Genomic DNA, 16,924 nt, shown 5'->3' with positions numbered 1-16,924 from the left:
TCTTTTGACTAAAATGCCATTTTAGTTTTAGTCATATTTTAGTCATCTGAATTGTTTTAGTTTTAGTCTAGTTTTAGTCGACTAAATACAATAAGATTTTAGTCGACTAAATCTACAGTAGATTTAGTCGACTAAAATAGAATGGGTTTAGTTCAATTGTTATGCTTTAATTTCGAATTTCTCTAAAATTTCCAAACCCATTATATTCCAGTAGAAAACATCTATTAACTTGTTAATATAAATAATTTTTAAAGTTTGAACTTGCAACACAGACACAGATTTAGCACTGTGACACAAAATAATATCTTAAACTTCTAAAAGAACAGTCTTTTTTTTCCTCCAATGAATGATTATGCAGTCTTTAACTTACATAGGCTACATCATTCTTTATTCTTTCAAGCAGATATAATTATTTATTTGTATAAATTAAATAGAATTAATCCTTATTAAAGCTATTAAACAGCAGTGAATGTTTTTCTCTTTTTATTTTGTTGTTTGATCAATATTAAGTGTACAGAAGACATTAGGTTTATTACGCACTGTCACTTTAAGACCGTGTGTGCAGATCCAATTGCACTGCTGAAGCATATCCGATATTCTCACAACTGTACGTTCTGTAAAGACATAACCAACTGTGTTTACGCGAATACTCTCCAAAACGGACATTTAGATATAACGTTGTGTGTATTTGTCCATTCAGGCGCGAAAGAGAGCTCAATTCAGTCCTTGCGCGCAGCGCGCTGTATACAGCGGTCTATGTGCAGGGCTGCGCACGCTTCGGGTCGTGTGTGTGTGTGTGTCTGTGTTCGCACAGAAAAACATACCGAATAAAGCTCTCTTTCGCGTCGTCACTCTTATTCGAAAATATATTTCTTTAAACTGGTGCCAGGTAAGCTCCATCCCCACACAAAATAAAATAAGATTTTTTTAAGCCACTACAACACCTCATTATGGGAGTGGGGGAACGGATTCCGACAGCTGTTTATTTTACAGGGGGAACAGAATCCGACGGCCAAAAAACAGCCGTCGAAATCCGTTCCCCCTGTATTTCTTACCCAAGGAGGATATTCTAATATATATCAAAGTGCTTTATTTCCAATGTTGCCACAGCCTAGTGGTCCAGACATTAAGAGCTGAAGATTTTTAGGTGAAACAAGTTCAAGTCCCTGCTCGCTGGCTTTTTTTTAATCCGAAATTTTCATTTCACAATAAAAGGTAAAAACTCGAAAATATATTTCTTTAAACTGGTGCCAGGTAAGCTCCATCCCCACACAAAATAAAATAAGATTTTTTTAAGCCACTACAACGCCTCTCATAATGGGAGCGGGGGAACGGATTCCGACAGCTGTTTATTTTACAGGGGGAACAGAATCCGACGGCCAAAAAACAGCCGTCGAAATCCGTTCCCCCTGTATTTTTGACCCAAGGAGGATCTTCTAATATCTATCAAAGTGCTTTGAATTACAAGGTTGCCACAGCCTAGTGGTCCAGGCATTGACATTAAGAGCTGAAGATTTTTAGGTGACCCAAGTTCAAGTCCCGGCTCGCTGGCTTTTTTTTATCCAATATTTTCCTTTCACAATAAAAGGTAAAAACTCGAAAATATATTTCTTTAAACTGGTGCCAGGTAAGCTCCATCCCCACACAAAATAAAATAAGATTTTTTTAAGCCACTACAACGCCTCTCATAATGGAAGCGGGGGAACGGATTCCGACAGCTGTTTATTTTACAGGGGGAACAGAATCCGACGGCCAAAAAACAGCCGTCGAAATCCGTTCCCCTGTATTTCTTACACAAGGAGGATCTTCTAATATCTATCAAAGTGCTTTGAAATCCAAGGTTGCCACAGCCTAGTGGTCCAGACATTAAGAGCTGAAGATTTTTTGGAGACACAAGTTCAAATCCCGGCTCGCTGGCTTTTTTTAAATCCAATATTTTCCTTTCACAATAAAAGGTAAAAACTCGAAAATATATTTCTTGAAACTGGTGCCAGGTAAGCTTCATCCCCACACAAAATAAAATAAGATTTTTTTTAAGCCACTACATCGCCTCTCATAATGGGAGTGGGGGAACGGATTCCGACAGCTGTTTATTTTACAGGGGGAACAGAATCCGACGGCCAAAAAACAGCCGTCGAAATCCGTTCCCCCTGTATTTTTCACACAAGGAGGATCTTCTAATATCTATCAAAGTGCTTTGAATTCCAAGGTTGCCACAGCCTAGTGGTCCAGGCACTGACATTAGAGGTAAAGATTTTTAGGTGACCCAAGTTCAAGTCCCGGCTTGCTGGCTTTTTTTTATCCAATATTTTCCTTTCACAATAAAAGGTAAAAAAATCGAAAATATATTTCTTTAAACTGGTGCAAGGTAAGCTCCATCCCCACACAAAATAAAATAAGATTTTTTTAAGCCACTACAACGCCTCTCATAATGGGAGTGGGGGAACGGATTCCGACAGCTGTTTATTTTACAGGGGGAACAGAATCCGACGGCCAAAAAACAGCCGTCGAAATCCGTTCCCCCTGTATATTTCTTACTCAAGGAGGATCTTCTAATATCTATCAAAGTAGTTTATTTCCAAGGTTGCCACAGCCTAGTGGTCCAGGCACTGACATTTAGAACCAAAGATTTTTAGGTGACCCAAGTTCAAGTCCCAGCTCGCTGGCTTTTTTTTATCCAATATTTTCCTTTCACAATAAAAGGTAAAAACTCGAAAATATATTTCTTTAAACTGGTGCCAGGTAAGCTCCATCCCCACACAAAATAAAATACGATTTTTTTATTCACTACAACGCCTCATTATGGGAGCGGGGGAACGGATTCCGACAGCTGTTTATTTTACAGGGGGAACAGAATCCGACGGCCAAAAAAACAGCCGTCGAAATCCGTTCCCCCTGCATTTTTTACACAAGGAGGATCTTCTAATATCTATCAAAGTGCTTTGAAATCCAAGGTTGCCACAGCCTAGTGGTCCAGACATTAAGAGCTGAAGATTTTTAGGAGACACAAGTTCAAATCCCGGCTCGCTGGCTTTTTTTAAATCCAATATTTTCCTTTCACAATAAAAGGTAAAAACTCGAAAATATATTTCTTGAAACTGGTGCCAGGTAAGCTCCATCCCCACACAAAATAAAATAAGATTTTTTTAAGCCACTACATCGCCTCTCATAATGGGAGTGGGGGAACGGATTCCGACAGCTGTTTATTTTACAGGGGGAACAGAATCCGACGGCCAAAAAACAGCCGTCGAAATCCGTTCCCCCTGTATTTTTTACACAAGGAGGATCTTCTAATATCTATCAAAGTGCTTTATTAACAAAGTTGCCACAGCCTAGTGGTCCAGGCACTGACATTTAGAACCAAAGATTTTTAGGTGACCCAAGTTCAAGTCCCGGCTCTCTGGCTTTTTTTAATCCAATATTTTCCTTTCACAATAAAAGGTAAAAACTCGGAAATATATTTCTTTAAACTGGTGCCAGGTAAGCTCCATCCCCACACAAAATAAAATAAGATTTTTTTAAGCCACTAAAACACCTCATAATGGGAGTGGGGGAACGGATTCCAACAGCTGTTTATTTTACAGGGGGAACAGAATCCGACGGCCAAAAAACAGCCGTCGAAATCCGTTCCCCCTGTATTTTTTACACAAGGAGGATCTTCTAATATCTATCAAAGTGCTTTGAAATCCAAGGTTGCCATAGCCTAGTGGTCCAGACATTAAGAGCTTAACATTTTTAGGAGACACAAGTTCAAATCCCGGCTCGCTGACTTTATTTTAATCCAAATTTTCCTTTCACAATAAAAGGTAAAAACTCGAAAATATATTTCTTGAAACTGGTGCCAGGTAAGCTCCATCCCCACACTAAATAAAATAAGATTTTTTTAAGCCACTACATCGCCTCTCATAATGGGAGTGGGGGAACGGATTCCGACAGCTATTTTATTTTACAGGGGGAACAGAATCCGACGGCCAAAAAACAGCCGTCGAAATCCGTTCCCCCTGCATTTTTTACACAAGGAGGATCTTCTAATATCTATCAAAGTGCTTTGAATTCCAAGGTTGCCACAGCCTAGTGGTCCAGGCACTGACATTTAGAGGTAAAGATTTTTAGGTGACCCAAGTTCAAGTCCCGGCTCGCTGGCTTTTTTTTATCCAATATTTTCCTTTCACAATAAAAGGTAAAAAAATCGAAAATATATTTCTTTAAACTGGTGCAAGGTAAGCTCCATCCCCACACAAAATAAAATAAGATTTTTTTAAGCCACTACAACGCCTCTCATAACGGGAGTGGGTTTTTACAGGGGGAACAGAATCCGACGGCCAAAAAACAGCCGTCGAAATCCGTCCCCCCTGCATTTTTTACACAAGGAGGATCTTCGAATATCTATCAAAGTGCTTTGAATTCCAAGGTTGCCACAGCCTAGTGGTCCAGGCACTGACATTCAGAGGTAAAGCTTTTTAGGTGACCCAAGTTCAAGTCCCGGCTCGCTGGCTTTTTTTTATCCAATATTTTCCTTTCACAATAAAAGGTAAAAACTCGAAAATATATTTCTTGAAACTGGTGCCAGGTAAGCTCCATCCCCACACAAAATAAAATAAGATTTTTTTAAGCCACTACATCGCCTCTTATAATGGGAGTGGGGGAACGGATTCCGACAGCTGTTTATTTTACAGGGGGAACAGAATCCGACGGCCAAAAAACAGCCGTCGAAATCCGTTCCCCTGTATTTCTTACACAAGGAGGATCTTCTAATATCTATCAAAGTGCTTTATTTACAAGGTTGCCACAGCCTAGTGGTCCAGGCACTGACATTTAGAACCAAAGATTTTTAGGTGACCCAAGTTCAAGTCCCGGCTCGCTGGCTTTTTTTTATCCAATATTTTCCTTTCACAATAAAAGGTAAAAAAATCGAAAATATATTTCTTGAAACTGGTGCCAGGTAAGCTCCATCCCCACACAAAATAAAATAAGATTTTTTTAAGCCACTACATCGCCTCTCATAATGGGAGTGGGGGAACGGATTCCGACAGCTGTTTATTTTACAGGGGGAACAGAATCCGACGGCCAAAAAACAGCCGTCGAAATCCGTTCCCCCTGCATTTTTTACACAAGGAGGATCTTCTAATATCTATCAAAGTGCTTTGAAATCCAAGGTTGTCACAGCCTAGTGGTCCAGACATTAAGAGCTGAAGATTTTTTGGAGACACAAGTTCAAATCCAGGCTAGCTGGCTTTTTTTAAATCCAATATTTTCCTTTCACAATAAAAGGTAAAAACTCGAAAATATATTTCTTGAAACTGGTGCCAGGTAAGCTCCATCCCCACACAAAATAAAATAAGATTTTTTTAAGCCACTACATCGCCTCTCATAATGGGAGTGGGGGAACGGATTCCGACAGCTGTTTATTTTACAGGGGGAACAGAATCCGACGGCCAAAAAACAGCCGTCGAAATCCGTTCCTCCTGTATTTTTTACAAAAGGAGGATCTTCTAATATCTATCAAAGTGCTTTGAATTCCAAGGTTGCCACAGCCTAGTGGTCCAGGCACTGACATTTAGAGGTAAAGATTTTTAGGTGACCCAAGTTCAAGTCCCGGCTTGCTGGCTTTTTTTTATCCAATATTTTCCTTTCACAATAAAAGGTAAAAAAAATCGAAAATATATTTCTTTAAACTGGTGCAAGGTAAGCTCCATCCCCACACAAAATAAAATAAGATTTTTTTAAGCCACTAAAACACCTCATAATGGGAGTGGGGGAACGGATTCCGACAGCTGTTTATTTTACAGGGGGAACAGAATCCGACGGCCAAAAAACAGCCGTCGAAATCCGTTCCCCCTGTATTTTTTACACAAGGAGGATCTTCTAATATCTATCAAAGTGCTTTGAATTCCAAGGTTGCCACAGACTAGTGGTCCAGGCACTGACATTTAGAGGTAAAGATTTTTAGGTGACCAAAGTTCAAGTCCCGGCTCGCTGGCTTTTTTTTATCCAATATTTTCCTTTCACAATAAAAGGTAAAAAAATCGAAAATATATTTCTTTAAACTGGTGCAAGGTAAGCTCCATCCCCACACAAAATAAAATAAGATTTTTTTAAGCCACTACATCGCCTCTCATAATGGGAGTGGGGGAACGGATTCAGACAGCTGTTTATTTTACAGGGGGAACAGAATCCGACGGCCAAAAAACAGCCGTCGAAATCCGTTCCTCCTGTATTTTTTACACAAGGAGGATCTTCTAATATCTATCAAAGTGCTTTGAATTACAAGGTTGCCACAGCCTAGTGGTCCAGGCACTGACATTTAGAGGTAAAGATTTTTAGGTGACCCAAGTTCAAGTCCCGGCTTGCTGGCTTTTTTTTATCCAATATTTTCCTTTCACAATAAAAGGTAAAAAAAATCGAAAATATATTTCTTTAAACTGGTGCAAGGTAAGCTCCATCCCCACACAAAATAAAATAAGATTTTTTTAAGCCACTACATCGCCTCTCATAATGGGAGTGGGGGAACGGATTCAGACAGCTGTTTATTTTACAGGGGGAACAGAATCCGACGGCCAAAAAACAGCCGTCGAAATCCGTTCCCCCTGCATTTTTTACACAAGGAGGATCTTGTAATATCTATCAAAGTGCTTTGAAATCCAAGGTTGCCACAGCCTAGTGGTCCAGACATTAAGAGCTGAAGATTTTTAGGAGACACAAATTCAAATCCCGGCTCGCTGGCTTTTTTTAAATGCAATATTTTCCTTTCACAATAAAAGGTAAAAACTCGAAAATATATTTCTTGAAACTGGTGCCAGGTAAGCTCCATCCCCACACAAAATAAAATAAGATTTTTTTAAGCCACTACATCGCCTCTCATAATGGGAGTGGGGGAACGGATTCCGACAGCTGTTTATTTTACAGGGGGAACAGAATCCGACGGCCAAAAAACAGCCGTCGAAATCCGTTCCCCCTGTATTTTTTACACAAGGAGGATCTTCTAATATCTATCAAAGTGCTTTGAATTACAAGGTTGCCACAGACTAGTGGTCCAGGCACTGACATTTAGAGGTAAAGATTTTTAGGTGACCAAAGTTCAAGTCCCGGCTCGCTGGCTTTTTTTTATCCAATATTTTCCTTTCACAATAAAAGGTAAAAAAATCGAAAATATATTTCTTTAAACTGGTGCAAGGTAAGCTCCATCCCCACACAAAATAAAATAAGATTTTTTTAAGCCACTACATCGCCTCTCATAATGGGAGTGGGGGAACGGATTCAGACAGCTGTTTATTTTACAGGGGGAACAGAATCCGACGGCCAAAAAACAGCCGTCGAAATCCGTTCCCCCTGTATTTTTTACACAAGGAGGATCTTCTAATATCTATCAAAGTGCTTTGAATTACAAGGTTGCCACAGCCTAGTGGTCCAGGCACTGACATTTAGAGGTAAAGATTTTTAGGTGACCCAAGTTCAAGTCCCGGCTTGCTGGCTTTTTTTTATCCAATATTTTCCTTTCACAATAAAAGGTAAAAAAAATCGAAAATATATTTCTTTAAACTGGTGCAAGGTAAGCTCCATCCCCACACAAAATAAAATAAGATTTTTTTAAGCCACTACATCGCCTCTCATAATGGGAGTGGGGGAACGGATTCAGACAGCTGTTTATTTTACAGGGGGAACAGAATCCGACGGCCAAAAAACAGCCGTCGAAATCCGTTCCCCCTGCATTTTTTACACAAGGAGGATCTTGTAATATCTATCAAAGTGCTTTGAAATCCAAGGTTGCCACAGCCTAGTGGTCCAGACATTAAGAGCTGAAGATTTTTAGGAGACACAAATTCAAATCCCGGCTCGCTGGCTTTTTTTAAATCCAATATTTTCCTTTCACAATAAAAGGTAAAAACTCGAAAATATATTTCTTGAAACTGGTGCCAGGTAAGCTCCATCCCCACACAAAATAAAATAAGATTTTTTTAAGCCACTAAAACACCTCATAATGGGAGTGGGGGAACGGATTCCGACAGCTGTTTATTTTACAGGGGGAACAGAATCCGACGGCCAAAAAACAGCCGTCGAAATCCGTTCCCCCTGCATTTTTTACACAAGGAGGATCTTCTAATATCTATCAAAGTGCTTTGAAATCCAAGGTTGCCACAGCCTAGTGGTCCAGACATTAAGAGCTGAAGATTTTAAGGAGACACAAGTTCAAATCCCGGCTCGCTGGCTTTTTTTAAATCCAATATTTTCCTTTCACAATAAAAGGTAAAAACTCGAAAATATATTTCTTGAAACTGGTGCCAGGTAAGCTCCATCCCCACACAAAATAAAAAAAGATTTTTTTAAGCCACTACATCGCCTCTCATAATGGGAGTGGGGGAACGGATTCCGACAGCTGTTTATTTTACAGGGGGAACAGAATCCGACGGCCAAAAAACAGCCGTCGAAATCCGTTCCCCCTGCATTTTTTACACAAGGAGGATCTTCTAATATCTATCAAAGTGCTTTGAAATCCAAGGTTGCCACAGCCTAGTGGTCAAGACATTAAGAGCTGAAGATTTTTTGGAGACACAAGTTCAAATCCCGGCTCGCTGGCTTTTTTTAAATCCAATATTTTCCTTTCACAATAAAAGGTAAAAACTCGAAAATATATTTCTTGAAACTGGTGCCAGGTAAGCTCCATCCCCACACAAAATAAAATAAGATTTTATTAAGCCACTACATCGCCTCTCATAATGGGAGTGGGGGAACGGATTCCGACAGCTGTTTATTTTACAGGGGGAACAGAATCCGACGGCCAAAAAACAGCCGTCGAAATCCGTTCCCCCTGTATTTCTTACACAAGGAGGATCTTCTAATATCTATCAAAGTGCTTTATTGCCAAGGTTGCCACAGCCTAGTGGTCCAGGCACTGACATTTAGAGCCTAAGATTTTTAGGTGACCCAAGTTCAAGTCCCGGCTCGCTGGCTTTTTTTTAATCCGAAATTTTCCTTTCACAATAAAAGGTAAAAACTCGAAAATATATTTCTTTAAACTGGTGCCAGGTAAGCTCCATCCCCACACAAAATAAAATAAGATTTTTTTAAGCCACTACAACGCCTCTCATAATGGGAGCGGGGGAACGGATTCCGACAGCTGTTTATTTTACAGGGGGAACAGAATCCGACGGCCAAAAAACAGCCGTCGAAATCCGTTCCCCCTGTATTTCTGACCCAAGGAGGATCTTCTAATATCTATCAAAGTGCTTTGAATTACAAGGTTGCCACAGCCTAGTGGTCCAGGCATTGACATTAAGAGATGAAGATTTTTAGGTGACCCAAGTTCAAGTCCCGGCTCGCTGGCTTTTTTTTATCCAATATTTTCCTTTCACAATAAAAGGTAAAAACTCGAAAATATATTTCTTTAAACTGGTGCCAGGTAAGCTCCATCCCCACACAAAATAAAATAAGATTTTTTTAAGCCACTACAACGCCTCTCATAATGGAAGCGGGGGAACGGATTCCGACAGCTGTTTATTTTACAGGGGGAACAGAATCCGACGGCCAAAAAACAGCCGTCGAAATCCGTTCCCCTGTATTTCTTACACAAGGAGGATCTTCTAATATCTATCAAAGTGCTTTATTTACAAGGTTGCCACAGCCTAGTGGTCCAGGCACTGACATTTAGAACCAAAGATTTTTAGGTGACCCAAGTTCAAGTCCCGGCTCGCTGGCTTTTTTTTATCCAATATTTTCCTTTCACAATAAAAGGTAAAAAAATCGAAAATATATTTCTTGAAACTGGTGCCAGGTAAGCTCCATCCCCACACAAAATAAAATAAGATTTTTTTAAGCCACTACATCGCCTCTCATAATGGGAGTGGGGGAACGGATTCCGACAGCTGTTTATTTTACAGGGGGAACAGAATCCGACGGCCAAAAAACAGCCGTCGAAATCCGTTCCCCCTGCATTTTTTACACAAGGAGGATCTTCTAATATCTATCAAAGTGCTTTGAAATCCAAGGTTGCCACAGCCTAGTGGTCCAGACATTAAGAGCTGAAGATTTTTTGGAGACACAAGTTCAAATCCCGGCTCGCTGGCTTTTTTTAAATCCAATATTTTCCTTTCACAATAAAAGGTAAAAACTCGAAAATATATTTCTTGAAACTGGTGCCAGGTAAGCTTCATCCCCACACAAAATAAAATAAGATTTTTTTTAAGCCACTACATCGCCTCTCATAATGGGAGTGGGGGAACGGATTCCGACAGCTGTTTATTTTACAGGGGGAACAGAATCCGACGGCCAAAAAACAGCCGTCGAAATCCGTTCCCCCTGTATTTTTCACACAAGGAGGATCTTCTAATATCTATCAAAGTGCTTTGAATTCCAAGGTTGCCACAGCCTAGTGGTCCAGGCACTGACATTAGAGGTAAAGATTTTTAGGTGACCCAAGTTCAAGTCCCGGCTTGCTGGCTTTTTTTTATCCAATATTTTCCTTTCACAATAAAAGGTAAAAAAATCGAAAATATATTTCTTTAAACTGGTGCAAGGTAAGCTCCATCCCCACACAAAATAAAATAAGATTTTTTTAAGCCACTACAACGCCTCTCATAATGGGAGTGGGGGAACGGATTCCGACAGCTGTTTATTTTACAGGGGGAACAGAATCCGACGGCCAAAAAACAGCCGTCGAAATCCGTTCCCCCTGTATATTTCTTACTCAAGGAGGATCTTCTAATATCTATCAAAGTAGTTTATTTCCAAGGTTGCCACAGCCTAGTGGTCCAGGCACTGACATTTAGAACCAAAGATTTTTAGGTGACCCAAGTTCAAGTCCCAGCTCGCTGGCTTTTTTTTATCCAATATTTTCCTTTCACAATAAAAGGTAAAAACTCGAAAATATATTTCTTTAAACTGGTGCCAGGTAAGCTCCATCCCCACACAAAATAAAATAAGATTTTTTTTAGCCACTAAAACACCTCATAATGGGAGTGGGGGAACGGATTCCGACAGCTGTTTATTTTACAGGGGGAACAGAATCCGACGGCCAAAAAACAGCCGTCGAAATCCGTTCCCCCTGCATTTTTTACACAAGGAGGATCTTCTAATATCTATCAAAGTGCTTTGAAATCCAAGGTTGCCACAGCCTAGTGGTCCAGACATTAAGAGCTGAAGATTTTTAGGAGACACAAGTTCAAATCCCGGCTCGCTGGCTTTTTTTAAATCCAATATTTTCCTTTCACAATAAAAGGTAAAAACTCGAAAATATATTTCTTGAAACTGGTGCCAGGTAAGCTCCATCCCCACACAAAATAAAATAAGATTTTTTTAAGCCACTACATCGCCTCTCATAATGGGAGTGGGGGAACGGATTCCGACAGCTGTTTATTTTACAGGGGGAACAGAATCCGACGGCCAAAAAACAGCCGTCGAAATCCGTTCCCCCTGTATTTTTTACACAAGGAGGATCTTCTAATATCTATCAAAGTGCTTTATTAACAAAGTTGCCACAGCCTAGTGGTCCAGGCACTGACATTTAGAACCAAAGATTTTTAGGTGACCCAAGTTCAAGTCCCGGCTCTCTGGCTTTTTTTAATCCAATATTTTCCTTTCACAATAAAAGGTAAAAAAATCGAAAATATATTTCTTTAAACTGGTGCAAGGTAAGCTCCATCCCCACACAAAATAAAATAAGATTTTTTTAAGCCACTACAACGCCTCTCATAACGGGAGTGGGTTTTTACAGGGGGAACAGAATCCGACGGCCAAAAAACAGCCGTCGAAATCCGTTCCCCCTGCATTTTTTACACAAGGAGGATCTTCGAATATCTATCAAAGTGCTTTGAATTCCAAGGTTGCCACAGCCTAGTGGTCCAGGCACTGACATTCAGAGGTAAAGCTTTTTAGGTGACCCAAGTTCAAGTCCCGGCTCGCTGGCTTTTTTTTATCCAATATTTTCCTTTCACAATAAAAGGTAAAAACTCGAAAATATATTTCTTGAAACTGGTGCCAGGTAAGCTCCATCCCCACACAAAATAAAATAAGATTTTTTTAAGCCACTACATCGCCTCTTATAATGGGAGTGGGGGAACGGATTCCGACAGCTGTTTATTTTACAGGGGGAACAGAATCCGACGGCCAAAAAACAGCCGTCGAAATCCGTTCCCCTGTATTTCTTACACAAGGAGGATCTTCTAATATCTATCAAAGTGCTTTATTTACAAGGTTGCCACAGCCTAGTGGTCCAGGCACTGACATTTAGAACCAAAGATTTTTAGGTGACCCAAGTTCAAGTCCCGGCTCGCTGGCTTTTTTTTAACCAATATTTTCCTTTCACAATAAAAGGTAAAAAAATCGAAAATATATTTCTTGAAACTGGTGCCAGGTAAGCTCCATCCCCACACAAAATAAAATAAGATTTTTTTAAGCCACTACATCGCCTCTCATAATGGGAGTGGGGGAACGGATTCCGACAGCTGTTTATTTTACAGGGGGAACAGAATCCGACGGCCAAAAAACAGCCGTCGAAATCCGTTCCCCCTGCATTTTTTACACAAGGAGGATCTTCTAATATCTATCAAAGTGCTTTGAAATCCAAGGTTGCCACAGCCTAGTGGTCCAGACATTAAGAGCTGAAGATTTTTTGGAGACACAAGTTCAAATCCAGGCTAGCTGGCTTTTTTTAAATCCAATATTTTCCTTTCACAATAAAAGGTAAAAACTCGAAAATATATTTCTTGAAACTGGTGCCAGGTAAGCTCCATCCCCACACAAAATAAAATAAGATTTTTTTAAGCCACTACATCGCCTCTCATAATGGGAGTGGGGGAACGGATTCCGACAGCTGTTTATTTTACAGGGGGAACAGAATCCGACGGCCAAAAAACAGCCGTCGAAATCCGTTCCCCCTGTATTTTTTACAAAAGGAGGATCTTCTAATATCTATCAAAGTGCTTTGAATTCCAAGGTTGCCACAGCCTAGTGGTCCAGGCACTGACATTTAGAGGTAAAGATTTTTAGGTGACCCAAGTTCAAGTCCCGGCTTGCTGGCTTTTTTTTATCCAATATTTTCCTTTCACAATAAAAGGTAAAAAAAATCGAAAATATATTTCTTTAAACTGGTGCAAGGTAAGCTCCATCCCCACACAAAATAAAATAAGATTTTTTTAAGCCACTAAAACACCTCATAATGGGAGTGGGGGAACGGATTCCGACAGCTGTTTATTTTACAGGGGGAACAGAATCCGACGGCCAAAAAACAGCCGTCGAAATCCGTTCCCCCTGTATTTTTTACACAAGGAGGATCTTCTAATATCTATCAAAGTGCTTTGAATTACAAGGTTGCCACAGACTAGTGGTCCAGGCACTGACATTTAGAGGTAAAGATTTTTAGGTGACCAAAGTTCAAGTCCCGGCTCGCTGGCTTTTTTTTATCCAATATTTTCCTTTCACAATAAAAGGTAAAAAAATCGAAAATATATTTCTTTAAACTGGTGCAAGGTAAGCTCCATCCCCACACAAAATAAAATAAGATTTTTTTAAGCCACTACATCGCCTCTCATAATGGGAGTGGGGGAACGGATTCAGACAGCTGTTTATTTTACAGGGGGAACAGAATCCGACGGCCAAAAAACAGCCGTCGAAATCCGTTCCCCCTGTATTTTTTACACAAGGAGGATCTTCTAATATCTATCAAAGTGCTTTGAATTACAAGGTTGCCACAGCCTAGTGGTCCAGGCACTGACATTTAGAGGTAAAGATTTTTAGGTGACCCAAGTTCAAGTCCCGGCTTGCTGGCTTTTTTTTATCCAATATTTTCCTTTCACAATAAAAGGTAAAAAAAATCGAAAATATATTTCTTTAAACTGGTGCAAGGTAAGCTCCATCCCCACACAAAATAAAATAAGATTTTTTTAAGCCACTACATCGCCTCTCATAATGGGAGTGGGGGAACGGATTCAGACAGCTGTTTATTTTACAGGGGGAACAGAATCCGACGGCCAAAAAACAGCCGTCGAAATCCGTTCCCCCTGCATTTTTTACACAAGGAGGATCTTGTAATATCTATCAAAGTGCTTTGAAATCCAAGGTTGCCACAGCCTAGTGGTCCAGACATTAAGAGCTGAAGATTTTTAGGAGACACAAATTCAAATCCCGGCTCGCTGGCTTTTTTTAAATCCAATATTTTCCTTTCACAATAAAAGGTAAAAACTCGAAAATATATTTCTTGAAACTGGTGCCAGGTAAGCTCCATCCCCACACAAAATAAAATAAGATTTTTTTAAGCCACTAAAACACCTCATAATGGGAGTGGGGGAACGGATTCCGACAGCTGTTTATTTTACAGGGGGAACAGAATCCGACGGCCAAAAAACAGCCGTCGAAATCCGTTCCCCCTGCATTTTTTACACAAGGAGGATCTTCTAATATCTATCAAAGTGCTTTGAAATCCAAGGTTGCCACAGCCTAGTGGTCCAGACATTAAGAGCTGAAGATTTTAAGGAGACACAAGTTCAAATCCCGGCTCGCTGGCTTTTTTTAAATCCAATATTTTCCTTTCACAATAAAAGGTAAAAACTCGAAAATATATTTCTTGAAACTGGTGCCAGTTAAGCTCCATCCCCACACAAAATAAAATAAGATTTTTTTAAGCCACTACATCGCCTCTCATAATGGGAGTGGGGGAACGGATTCCGACAGCTGTTTATTTTACAGGGGGAACAGCAGGGGCGGAGTGGCAATCGGGAGAGTCGGGACTTTTCCCGGTGGGCCGGTATTGTTTTGAGGCCACGAGGGCCGGTCTGATAATAATTATACATTGCAAGTTAGCAACACCATCCGGCGGCCTGATGTGCGGCCGCTGCCCGCTGGTCAAACTGTGCAGCCTCTCTCTTTTTTCATCTCGCTGCACCTGGAAAAAATGAGCGCGTCGCTTCAATTATGAGCGCACGCGTGCCTACATTTGAAATAACGAACTCGAGCACGCAAAAGACGCAATATGTGAACGGCCCCTTGGTAGCGTACTGGTAGCTCGCAAGCGACGTTTTGGAGACCCCTGGTCTAAATGATGGAAAGGCAAAAAAGAAAAGGGAAAGGTGGCGTTGAGAAGGGCAGACTCAAAAGGTAGCAATTCAATAAACAAATCAATCTAACCATATGTGACCAGTAGCGGTGGCTTTCTTAATCTAAATCTATTTTATAGATTCATAACTCCACAGTGGTGTAGTCTACGTGATACGCAGGTATAATACGCCGTATACCCACTAGGAAATGCCAAGTATTTCCGTATACCCACTAAAAAAAGCGTGAGGATAGTAGGCCTACGTAACAACTTTGTTTTGTGACAGAACTTTCACACTTTCATTCATAAATTCACCGCGTCTGTGTTTGCAATGGACACAGATCAAATCGTGTGAATATTAAAAACTCAAAGAGACTGCGGTTGTTCAAGGCGTCTCTGGGAATGAGCGCTCAATGTGTGCTCTACTACACACACACACTGAAGCAAGCGCGTGCTTGTGTCAGCGCTTCACTGTAGCTATGTATGAGGACATGATGTAGGCTACACATGACACATGAACATCACAGAGCTGCTATGAGAGTCACTTCATGAGAATTTCACCATTTCATTTGATAAAACTATCGCCATTCATTCGTATCATACACACACAGAAACTGTAATGTCTTTACGACAACCTGTCAAAATAAAAGTTCGGTATAAACTCAAAGAAATTATGAAAGAAATTGCACAGTAAAATGTACTGTAAAATAATAATAATGATGAAATCTATTAAAACGTATTTTAAAAAGGAATATCACACAAGTTTTCATACATGTTTTAATTTAAACAGTAAACTTGCCAAAACAATAACACAATTTTCTTTCAAAAGCACCATTTTTTAAAGTAAATTTGTATTTGTGCCTATAATGTTTTATTTTTATTTTTTTTATTGTCAGCTTATAAAACCTGTGCTTCAGGGACCATATTCATATAACATCTAAGGCTAAATTTAGAAAATCAGTCCAGTCTCCTCAGCTGTAAATGTCATTGGCTGTTAAAGTCTTGTGTTGCTTATAATAAATTGACATGTTGATAACACTTAGTCTCATAATGCTCTCAATTACATGTCGTTGCATACTGTATGCATTAGTGAGTGTGGTGATGCTTATGGGGTGATGAGACGGGTTCGTGGGGGGGGGGGTCACAGTATACTCACTACAAAAAACTAGACTACACCACTGTAACTCCCCCTGTAGGGCCGGTGGTCTACGAAATTTCCTGGTAGATTCTTTGGTCCCACTCCGCCCCTGGGGAACAGAATCCGACGGCCAAAAAACAGCCGTCGAAATCCGTTCCCCCTGTATTTCTTACACAAGGAGGATCTTCTAATATCTATCAAAGTGCTTTATTGCCAAGGTTGCCACAGCCTAGTGGTCCAGGCACTGACATTTAGAGCCTAAGATTTTTAGGTGACCCAAGTTCAAGTCCCGGCTCGCTGGCTTTTTTTTATCCAATATTTTCCTTTCACAATAAAAGGTAAAAAAATCGAAAATATATTTCTTTAAACTGGTGCAAGGTAAGCTCCATCCCCACACAAAATAAAATAAAAAATTTTTTAAGCCACTACAACGCCTCTCATAATGGGAGTGGGGGAACGGATTCCAACAGCTGTTTTTTTCTTCAGGGGAACAGAATCCGACGGCCAAAAAACAGCCGTCGAAATCCGTTCCCCCTGTATTTCTTACACAAGGAGGATCTTCTAATATCTATCAAAGTACTTTGAATTCCAAGGTTGCCACAGCCTAGTGGTCCAGACATTAAGAGCTGAAGATTTTTAGGTGACACAAGTTCAAGTCCCGGCTCGCTGGCTTTTTTTTATCCAATATTTTCCTTTCACAATAAAAGGTAAAAAAATCGAAAATATATTTCTTTAAACTGGTGCAAGGTAAGCTCCATCCCCAC

The sequence above is a fragment of the Phoxinus phoxinus genome (genome assembly GCF_949152265.1).
Source record: "Phoxinus phoxinus genome assembly, chromosome: 24".
Taxonomy (NCBI): Eukaryota; Metazoa; Chordata; class Actinopteri; order Cypriniformes; family Leuciscidae; genus Phoxinus; species Phoxinus phoxinus.
This window is presented reverse-complemented; position numbering follows the sequence as displayed.